The 9,568-nt window shown below is 40.3% G+C and overlaps 2 non-coding genes across 2 annotated transcripts; both read right to left on the reverse strand.

Annotated features, from left to right (window-relative positions):
* Positions 1 to 284: 284 nt before the first annotated feature.
* On the reverse strand, positions 285 to 388 carry LOC148562276 (small nucleolar RNA R71). Its single transcript, XR_015888112.1, has one exon. It is a non-coding gene; the product is annotated as a small nucleolar RNA R71 (small nucleolar RNA).
* A 6,358-nt stretch (positions 389 to 6,746) lies between these two features.
* Positions 6,747 to 6,850, reverse strand: LOC148562277 (small nucleolar RNA R71). Its single transcript, XR_015886350.1, has one exon. It is a non-coding gene; the product is annotated as a small nucleolar RNA R71 (small nucleolar RNA).
* Between the last annotated feature and the right edge of the window lie 2,718 nt (positions 6,851 to 9,568).

Consider the following 9,568-nt stretch of genomic DNA (forward strand, 5'->3'; position numbering starts at 1 on the left):
TTGAACTAAAGCCACAACTCATCACCTTAGTTCAAAACAACTGCTCCTATGGGGGAGGACCACTTGAAGATCCAAATCAACATCTGTCCACTATCTTGAGGATTTGTGACACGGTCAAAACCAATGGAGTGCATCCTGACATCTACAAGCTGCTATTATTTCCATTTTCTCTCAGAGACAAAGCTACTCAATGGTTGGAATCCTTCCCAAGGGACAGCATAGACAACTGGGATGATTTGGTAACCAAGTTCCTTGCCAAGTTCTACCCACCTCAGAGGGTTATTAGATTGAAAACGGAAGTACAAACATTCACACAACAGGATGCTGAGCCTTTGTATGAAGCATGGGAACGATACAAGGCTTTATTCAAGAAATGTCCTCCTGGAATGTTCACTGAGTGGGATAGATTGCAGAATTTTTATGAAGGCTTAACACTGAAATCTCAAGAGGCCTTAGATCATTCAGCTGGAGGTTCTTTGCAACTCATGAAAACTGCAGAGGAAGCTCAAAATCTCATTGATATGGTGGCTAACAACCAGTATTTCTTTGCTCATCAAAGGCAACGCCAACCATCACAAAGGAGAGGAGTAATAGAGTTGGAAGGAGTGGATTCAATCCTGGCTCAAAACAAGATGATGCAGCAGCAAATTCAACAATAATTTGAGCAAATGGCCAAGAGGATTGATAGCCTCCAAGTTGCAACAGTTAACACTAGCCAACCATCAACCACATGGGGACAAAATGAAGAAACTCAAGAGGAGCAGCAGCAAGAACAAGTCCAGTACATGCACAACCAAAATTCTAGGAAAAATAAAGTCTATGGTGATACTTACAACCCTTCATGGAAGAACCACCCAAACCTTAGATGGGGAGACAACAACAATCAAACTCAGCAGCCATGGCAGAGAAACTCAAACCAGAACAACTGGAAAAACACAAACCAAAATAACCAGCAGAATAATAGCCAAACCACATACAGAAAACCACAAAACACCTACCCCAATTCTAACCATCATCCATCCAATAACCAAGCCTCAAATCAAAACACTTATCCTCAACCCTCAACACCTCACAATCAACCAATCTCACAAGACTCTCAGAGGATTAACAACTTGGATCTCTTGATGGAAAAGATGATGAAACATCAAGAGATGACATTGAGGAACCAGGAAGCCTCCATGAAAAATATGGAAAGGCAAATTGGACAACTTTCCAAGCAAATCACCATTGAAAGGCCATCAAGCTCACTACCTAGTGACACCATCCCTAATCCAAAAGAGGAGTGCAAGGCAATACAACTGAGGAGTGAAAAGATTCTGATGAAAAATGAAGAAGCAACCAAGAAGCCCAAGGAAAGTGATAAGAAACAAGATGAAGAAGAGAAAACCAATGATGAGGATGTAACAACAAGCAAGCAAACTCAAAATCAGGCTCAAGAAAAGGATAAGCAGCCACAAAATTTGAGAAAAGGGAAGAACATGGGAGAGCTGCCTCCAGGACAGCAGCAAGTGGAGAAGAGCTTTACACCTCCGTTGCCATACCCTCAAAGGTTCAACAAAGAGACTAAGGACTAGCACTTCCCAAAATTTCTTGAAGTCTTCAAGAAGTTGGAGATCAATATTCCCTTAGCTGAAGCACTTGAGCAAATGCCCCTGTATGCAAAGTTCTTGAAAGAACTTATCAACAAGAAAAGAAGTTGGCAAGAAAAAGAAAATGTGCTTCTCACTGAAGAATGCAGTGTACTCATCAGGAAAGGACTTCCCCCCAAAGTGGAAGACCCTAGAAGTTTCTTCCTACCTTGCACCATTGGAAGCATATTTATCAACAAAGGGATGTGTGACTTAGAAGCAAGCATAAACCTAATTCCATCATCCTTAGTGAAAAAGCTTGGTATAGGGAAGGTGAAACCAATACAAATGTCCTTAGAATTGGTGGACCAGTCAATAGTATATCCCAAGGGAGTGATTGAAAACCTTTTAATAAGGGTTGACAAGTTCATTTTTCCTGCGGACTTTGTAATCTTGAACACTGAAGAAGAAGAAAACAATTTAATCATCTTGGGAAGGCTATTTTTGGCCACTTCAAGAGCTATCATAGATGTAGAGCAAGGAGAATTAACCCTCAGGATGCATGATGAGAGTGTCACTCTGAGTGTACTGCCAGAAACACAGTTCAATTATAAAAAGAAGGATGGTACAGAAAATGACAAAGAAAACCTGCAATGGAAGGAGGGAATCAACAAGACAAACAACAGCTGCCCTCCCAAGCAAGAGATAGATGATACAACAAGTCAAAAAGAGAAAGAGACTGTGCAAAATAATGAAGAAGTTCAAGAGGACATTGTAGTATTGGCAACTAAGAAAAGAAACCTCAAGAGGAAGACTGTTGTCAAAGGAGAAGGGTCAACAAAAGGAGGGAGAAAGAACAAAAACAGAATCAAAAAGGGTTGGAAGAACAAAAAAATTCCAACAGAAGGGCTCTCCAAAGGTGACAAAGTGCAATTAATATATCAACAGCTGGGAACAGAGGATCACTACACTGTTAACCAAGTACTCTCTCTTGAGCATGTGGAAATTGAGCACCAAGGGACAAAGAAGAAGCCCACAGTCAGAGGGGACAAGTTGAGGCACTACAATCATCAACCACCATAAAAGAAGGGTTCAATGTCAAGCTAATGACAATAAAAGAGTGCTTCATGGGAGGCAACCCATGATTCAATATTCTTGCTTGCTTTTAAATTCAATAAAGTATGATCACCTTAGCATGATTTTGAATATACTAGACAGATACGTACAGTGTTTTGGAACATATGCCAGACTTCTAATTTTGGTGTGCTTGACAGCACACAAAAGCTAATTTTCAAGCATCTTCAGATCATATGCTTAGTCATTTCGATGAAGTATATGGCTAAACCTTAAGTTTGGTGTCTGCATATCTATCAATTATAGAAAGATCAACTTTTGTACAGTAAAGAAAAGAGACAATCAAAATCATGCAGAGATGAATCATGCATTGTTTTATTTTAGGAATTTATGAATTAGAATTTATGATGAAAGTATCAATTGTGACAAATGCTTGTTTTTGACATCAATTCTTTAACAAGAGACAAGTTTGGTGTTCACCACACAATTGATCTTTCACAATAAAAAATAAATAAATAAATAAATAAATAAATAATGCAATCACTCCTTTCACCACCGTGCTTCAATTGTATCCTAAAGCATATCATTTGTGTTTAATTAGGAAAAGAAGGCTGAAGTAAGGACAAGGTAAGGGAATAGCTATGACAAGTCAAGAGAGGGGTCACATGTGCCTAGAGAGGTGCGCCAACTTTGGAAAACAAAAAAATTCTGCATGCTAGTCACCTTGAGGGACGGACCCCATGCAACCAATAGTAAGAGAATCCTTGTCAATCCTCTAGAAGACATGATGCCAGGACATCTTGGCCAGTTTCACTGACCTTTTCTTTACTGTTTTTAGGTTAGTTTCATGTATTTCTTTAGGAAATAAGCTAGTTTTGGGTAGATATTCACTTATGCCTTGATTCAAGCATACATTGTGCATTTTACATAATTTCATGAGGATTTTGCATAAGTTTAGTGACAAATATTATGTTGCATTACTCATGACTTGGACTAGAGCTTTGATGCACTTTATTGCTTGATTTCAGGACCAAAAGGAAGCAAGAAAAGGGGAGGTAACTTGCAAGATTAATGAGAAAAGTGATTGCCAATAACACTCTCAAAAAGCCATCAATGCCCACGTTAGAGAGTCACGTTAACTAAGTTAACGTGAACTCTAACGTGGAGAAGAGAAGTTGAGCTAATGTTAGTGACACTTAACATTGTCACTAACGTTGGCAATTACTCATAAGTGGCCACGTTAGAAGCCACGTTAACCTAGTTAACGTGGCCTCTAACATTAAGGGGGGAAGAGAAGCCAACGTTAGTGACACTCAACATTGTCACTAACGTTGGCCTATGGTGCAAAGTACCATGTTAACTCCCACGTTAACTTGGTTAACGTGGGAACTAACGTAAGGGATGAAGAGTTGTCGACAACGTTAGTGACACTCAACATTGTCACTAACGTTGAAGCAACCACACAACCCCCAAGAGTCATGTTAACTTCCACGTTAACTTGGTTAACGTGGAAGCTAACGATGAGGAATGAAGGATGAGCCAATGTTAGTGACACTCAACATTGTCACTAACGTTGAAGCAACCACACAACCCCCAAGAGTCATGTTAACTTCCACGTTAACTTGGTTAACGTGGAAGCTAACGATGAGGAATGAAGGATGAGCCAATGTTAGTGACACTCAACATTGTCACTAACGTTGGGATGGCTAAAGATGGCCACGTTAGAAGCCACGTTAACCTAGTTAACGTGGACTCTAACATGAGACCTAGGGGCACATTGGAACGTTAGTGACAATTTTGAATGTCACTAACGTTCTCGAAGGATGGCAAGGGCCACGTTAGAAGCCACGTTAACCTAGTTAACGTGGGCTTTAATGTGAAGCAAGAAGGGGCACACTGGAACGTTAGTGACAATGTTGAGTGTCACTAACGTTCTCGAAGGTTAACAAGGCAACGTTAAAAGCCACGTTAACCTAGTTAACGTGGGTTTTAACGTGAGGCAAAGGGGTGCATTGGAACGTTAGTGACAATGTTAAGTGTCACTAACGTTCTCGAACTTATATTCTCACTAAATATTAACACCCCTGACGTCCTGAACTAAAGTCTCCGCCCACTTCGCACTTTCTCTCTGCAAGTAAAGCCAAGCCCAAATAAAGAAAGGAACTGCTTCAAACTTAAGATCCAAAGGCCCAAGACTTGAAGAATCACACTAGAAGCTGAGAAGAGTAGTATATATAGGAGTAGCTTTGAATTGAGAAGAAAGTTCTGGAGGCTGGGAAAAAGAGAACTACTCTCTGTATTTTACTTTCTTGCAATTTCTAGTTTTAGGATGTATTCTCCATCTTTGTTTTCATTTTCAAGAGCTATGAACAACTAAACCCCTTTCATTGGGTTAGGGAGCTCTGTTGTAATTTGATGGATCAATACTAATTTTCATTATTCTTCTTCTATCTTTCCTCTTGATTTTACTTGAAAGCTTTCGATCTTCATCAAATTGAGTAGTTATCTTGGAAGAGAAGCTATTCAAACTTGGATCTCTTTTGAACCTTGAAAGAGGAATGAAGAGATCAAGCTAGAAATGCTTTCTCATGCTGGACCAAATTGGGTTTGGATGGGTATGTGACTATAACCCTCTCAACACTTGATTTGGGAAATGCATGTGGTATAATCAGTGACCATACTTCATCTCTTCTCATGAGCAATTGACCAAGGAATTGGCTATTGATCAAGATTTGAGAGATTGAATTGCAAGAAATTGTAATTCAATCACTTAAGATTGCCAAGGAGATCAATGAGTGCATTGATTGAGGAAGAGATGAAAATGAACTTGATCCGAAGAATTGCAACATCTCCTAAGCCCAATGAACTCCCCATCTCTGATCTTACCCATTCTCTTTAATTTCTGCCATTTACTTTTATGAGCAAATCCCTCATTCCCATTTACAATTCTGCAATTTATTTTCAGTCATTTACTTCCAGTCCTTTAATTCTAGCATTTACTTTTCTGTTATTTACATTCTCGCCATTTTATTTTCTGCAACTCTCAACCCAAATTCTGGATTCGCTCAACTAGAACATTCTTCTATTTAAAGTTGCTTGATCAATCAATCCCTGTGGGATTCGACCTCACTCTATTGTGAGTTTTTACTTGACGATAAATTCGGTACACTTGCCGAAGGGAGATTTGTTGATAGACAAGTTTTTCGTGCATCAAGTTTATGGCACCGTTGCCGGGGATTGATTGTGCATCAACAATGATTAAATTGGAAGATCACTAGATTGAGCATTTTTATTTTGTGAATTTCATTTTCTGTTTGAGTGATTTACTTTTTGTTTTAGTTAAACTTCTTCCCTTCCCCCTCTACTCTTTTGTTTTTCTTTGTTATTTTCAATTCTGTTTGCTAACCCACTAACTGCTTGATATATTGCATCACTCACAACTAACAATAATTCTGACACAAATACTGTCTGCACCTATTTTCTTTGCTTGTACTTGTTGGTTGTATGATAGGGAGAAGAAGCGGAGCTTCAACTTCCTTTGATTCTGAACCTGAGAGAACCTTCCTTAGACTAAGGAGGGAGGCAAAAGAAAAACGTGTAGTTGGTGCTGAAGAAGAGGAGGAACACTTTGAGGAATACTTTGAACCAAACATGGAAGAAAACATGGAAAATCATCATGAAGAAGAGACTCACAACCATGGCAGAGGAGGTGGAGCAAATCATGCTGGGGAGGATAGAAGAGTTTTGGGCTCTTACATCAATCCAAACCTAGGCAATTGTGGAAGTAGCATCCAAAAGCCAACAATCCATGCCAACAACTTTGAACTTAAATCACAGCTCATCACCCTTGTTCAGAACAACTGTTTGTTTGGAGGAGGTGTTCAAGAAGACCCCAATCAACATTTGACCACCTTCCTGAGAATATGTGACACAGTGAAATCTAATGGTGTTCATCCTGACGCCTATAGACTGCTCTTATTTCCTTTTTCACTCAGGGACAAGGCAGCCAAGTGGCTGGAATCCTTCCCAAGGGAGAGCTTGACAACTTGGGAGGATGTGGTGAATAAATTCTTAGCAAGATTCTACCCTCCTCAACGAATTAATAGGCTGAGAGCTGAGGTTCAAACTTTCAGGCAACAAGATGGTGAGACTCTGTATGAAGCATGGGAGAGGTTCAAGGACTTAACAAGGAGGTGTCCACTTGACATGTTCAACGAATGGGTGCAGCTGCACATTTTCTATGAAGGGCTCTCTTATGAGTCAAAGAAGGCCGTAGACCATTCATCTGGAGGATCTTTGAACAAGAAAAAGACCATTGAGGAAGCCATAGATGTTATTGAAACAGTAGCAGAAAACGACTACTTCTATGCTTCCGAAAGAGGGAACACAAGAGGAGTGATGGAGCTAAATAATGTAGATGCTCTGTTGGCCCAAAACAAGCTCATTACCCAGCAGCTAGCTGACCTCACCAAGAAGATGGAGAGGAACCAAGTAGCAGCAATCTCATCTTTATCAACAATCCAAGAAGGAGTGAATGAAGAAGCAGAGGGGAGTCAGGAGCAAGCCAACTACATTGGGAATTCACCAAGGAAAAACTATGATCCATACTCCAAGACTTACAACCCTGGATGGAGAAACCACCCAAACTTTGGGTGGGGAAGTGAACAAGATCAAAACCAAGACCAGAGACGTTACAACTCCAACAACAATGCAGCTCACCAGCAATTCACCTAGAGGACATCTCAACACCCCCACAACAACACTTCTCCACACACTTATCAAAACCAAAACATCACATCTGCTCCGAACCACTCATCAATTGATGACAAGCTCTCTAAGATTGAAGCCTTACTTGAAGGAATATGCCAAGAGATTCAAGAAAATAAGGTGTTCAAAGAGGAGGTGCGAGCCAATATTAAGAACCAGGGAGAGACCATTAGGAAGCTGGAATTCCAGGTGGGATATTTAGCTGAGAAGATTCCCAAACCTACAGATAGCTTCCCAAGTGACACGGAGAAAAACCCCAAAGGAGAAGCAAAGAAAGTAAGATGGGAAGATTGCAAAATGGTCACTACAAGTGATCAAGAGACTGAAGACATGCAAGGCAAACTTCTCGAACAACCTGAAGACAACTCAATAAAGGAGGAGGATAGAGATCACAAAGAACCAGAAATGTCACAACAAGAGTTGCTGAAGCTCTATGCACCCTTTCCTCAACTGCTCAATGGTGCTGTGGAAAAGAGAATATACTCAAGGTTCCTAGACTTGTTTGCATCTCTACATGGGAACATACCATTCATCAAGGTAATTCAACAAATGCCTGCATTCATCAAGTATATGAAGGAACTTCTTCCCAGGAAAAGCTCACTCAAGGGAGGGCAAACTATAGTGATGAACAAGGGATGTAGTGCCCTTATTCAACCTGAGTTGCCTACAAAAAGAAGAGACCCAGAAAGTTTTCATATCCCTTGTGCCATAGGTGAAAATATGTTCGACAGAGCACTATGTGATTTGGGGGCCAGCATCAACTTACTACCCTTATCCCTGGTGAAGAGGCTGCAGATCAATGAGATAATGCCCACAGATGTCATTGTCAGACTGGCTGACAAAACTCAAAAGCAAGCAATAGGAGTAGTGGAAAATGTGTTGCTAAAGGTTGGGAAGTACTTTCTCCCAACAGACTTTGTCATTCTGGATATGGAAGAAAGTCACACTCACCCAATCATATTAGAAAGACCATTCCTAGCTACAGCCAGAGCACTTATCGATGTAGAGAAAGGGGAGCTAATATTGAGAATCCATGATGAACGACTTAGCTTTAATATCTTCAAACTCTCACAAGAAATAGATCAAGAGGACAAGGAACTAAGCACAGATGATAATGAGATACTGAAAGAAAAAAGAAGCACTGAAGCACAGCCAGCTCATTCTGAGACCCCCTTAACTGACAAACAAGGAAAACAGCAATTGCCACAGCTCAAGGAAAAGTTAGAGGAACCCAAACCTCTAGAGGCAGGTGAAGACAGCATCACAACTCCTTGGAGAAAAGAGGTCACCAAGGGGAAGGCAACCTCAAAAGAAACAAAGAAGAAGGTACCAAGGAGATGGAGGAACAAGAAGATCCCTACGGAAGACTTCTCTCCAGGGGATAGAGTTGTCTCAGCTTACTTCCCAGATATTCCCCCTAATCTCCCTACTGTGCCATCTCAATTACCTAAGGTCTTCACTATCAACAGAGTTCTTTCCCTGGAACATGTGGAGATCATTGATCCAACCAATGGATACAAGTCCACAGCAAGAGGGGAGGACTTTAAGCACTACCAACCACCATGATGAAGGAAAAACGTCAAGCTAGTGGCGCTAAAGAAGCGCTTCATGGGAGGCAACCCATGTTTTATATGCTTTCAGATGATAATGAATAAGTCAATCTGTATGAGCTTCAATCCAAACTTGACAAACAATTGGTGAAAATCTTCTTATGCAGAATATAGTGAGGAACAAGTTTGGTGTTCAAAGCAAACCAAGATGCATACTAGTCTTGGGAGCTTTGAACACAAAACGTCCATCACAGTGATCCAAACTAAGTTTGGTGTCACCTCATGGTGCCACCAAAATGCATATAAGGACCCACCAATAGTCAGTTAGTTAGTTGGAATTCATAAATAAACAATCAAATCCTTTCTTTCATTTTATTCTAGCCATAGAGTTAAAATTTTTTTTTATGATATTAATTTCCTTATTTCAAATCTTTATAGGAAAGGAAAAGAAGCATGAAAAAGGATTGATTGGACAATTAAATGGGGGAGATTTCACCACTTAATGAAGAGCACTACACACATGTCTCAAGAGGGAACGCATGGGAAAACGCTGCCATGCAACATTGGAGAAAGAAGACCCTTGAAGACCGAATCAATCACTCTCATTAA

The sequence above is a fragment of the Arachis ipaensis genome, chromosome B6, assembly GCF_059453495.1.
Source record: "Arachis ipaensis isolate K30076 ecotype BB chromosome B6, ASM5945349v1, whole genome shotgun sequence".
NCBI classification, from domain to species: Eukaryota; Viridiplantae; Streptophyta; class Magnoliopsida; order Fabales; family Fabaceae; genus Arachis; species Arachis ipaensis.